Here is a 1473-nt window from a genome sequence, read left to right as displayed (position 1 = left end):
AGATTCAGCCCGGTCCAATTGGGTGTTTTACATGGTCCGAGCCCAACAATTCGGCCTATATGTGTTTTTTTCTCATATTAATTTTGGCTAGGTAGATGGGCCAAGCCCAGCAATTAAGCCTTCTCATTTTGGGGCCCTGGCCTTTTCTGCTAGAAAGTTTTAGTTTTTTACAAATGGGTCCCAGATGTCAGGTTCAGGTACGTGGGTCCCAAATGTCAGGTTCAGGTACATGGGTCCCAGCTAGCAAGTTCATATTCTTCATATTTCAATTTAACAGTAAATAAATAACCAGTATTTAAATTGGCACAAACAAAACACACACATAATACTCCAAATATTTCAAATGGAACAGAACTAAATTCTTGAACAAGAGGCAGATTACAATAAATGTGCTAACTACTACCGATTACAATATAACTAGCTACAGAGTACAACCAGAACAAGAGGCAGATTGATAAAATAACACCATGCTTCATCGTCTTCCTCTTCCAACTTCTGAAAATCAAATCACCTAGCATTGAAAGGATCACACATTCGAAGCATATAGAACATCAAACTAATAAATGAATGACATTTAGTATGAAATCACGATAGCACTAGTATACTTTAACTCATCTTACAACCATCAGTATAGTTTGCTTATAAGAAAACATACGGCCTGATACTTATGCGCGCCTAGATTACTAGACAAATTGCACACTATGCACTCATTTGACACTTGCTACAGTTTCAATGTAAACCAACAGTTAAACCTGAGAAGATGTGAAGCTGAAACCTAACCCATGACTGTAGCAAGGGTGCTCCCAGCACAACATCACAGTTCTGCATTTCTAACCTCTACTTACAACATTTAATGATGGCAAAAACATATGGATGCAGATATAGTTCCCAATGATATCTACAAATGTATTTATTACTACTAAGGTGCATACAGGTGTAGTTGAGGATGAGAACAGACAACAAGTCATCAGGTTTGCAAGCTAAAGTAGGATATAAAGCAACTTCTGTCAGGCACTGAAGTTCTAGAATACCAAGATATAGTACATTTACTTTATTTATTTATTTGCTACTGAAAAAACAACAGTAATGTGACCAGGATTGATGAATATGGCATGAAACACCAGCAACGTGAAACTGGACATACAGGAAGAACATAAAACAGAGTAAAATTGTTTCAGAAAGGGCAAATGGGCACCTTAGCCACATTAGGGTCAGTATATTTCCTTGGAAATATCATCATAACCCCGCAAAGAACAATGTGCATCAGACAAGTAACCACTTTATGCTACAACATCATCAGGTTTAAAACAACATATTGATACTCAGTGCTGGATGAGACTATACACAATACCACTACAACAGAATAGGCCGCCGCACGCCGTGGTGCACCATCTTACATGATCCGGCCTCAAGAAACCAGTAGCGCTGCTAGCTCCCTTGGCCTAGCTCCTTGCTGTGGAGGATGAACGAGAC

The 1473-nt window shown here is 38.9% G+C and overlaps 1 long non-coding RNA gene across 1 annotated transcript; it reads right to left on the bottom strand.

The window, feature by feature from the left end:
- Positions 1-328: 328 nt before the first annotated feature.
- LOC119294283 lies at positions 329-1245 on the bottom strand. Its single transcript, XR_005143398.1, has 2 exons — positions 1196-1245; positions 329-511 (listed from the first exon to the last, which is right to left on the bottom strand). It is a non-coding gene; the product is annotated as an uncharacterized LOC119294283 (long non-coding RNA).
- Between the last annotated feature and the right edge of the window lie 228 nt (positions 1246-1473).

The sequence above is a fragment of the Triticum dicoccoides genome, chromosome 4B (assembly GCF_002162155.2).
Source record: "Triticum dicoccoides isolate Atlit2015 ecotype Zavitan chromosome 4B, WEW_v2.0, whole genome shotgun sequence".
Classification (NCBI taxonomy): Eukaryota; Viridiplantae; Streptophyta; class Magnoliopsida; order Poales; family Poaceae; genus Triticum; species Triticum dicoccoides.
Note: the sequence above shows the minus strand (reverse complement) of the source record. Positions and strands in the feature narration are given on the sequence as shown.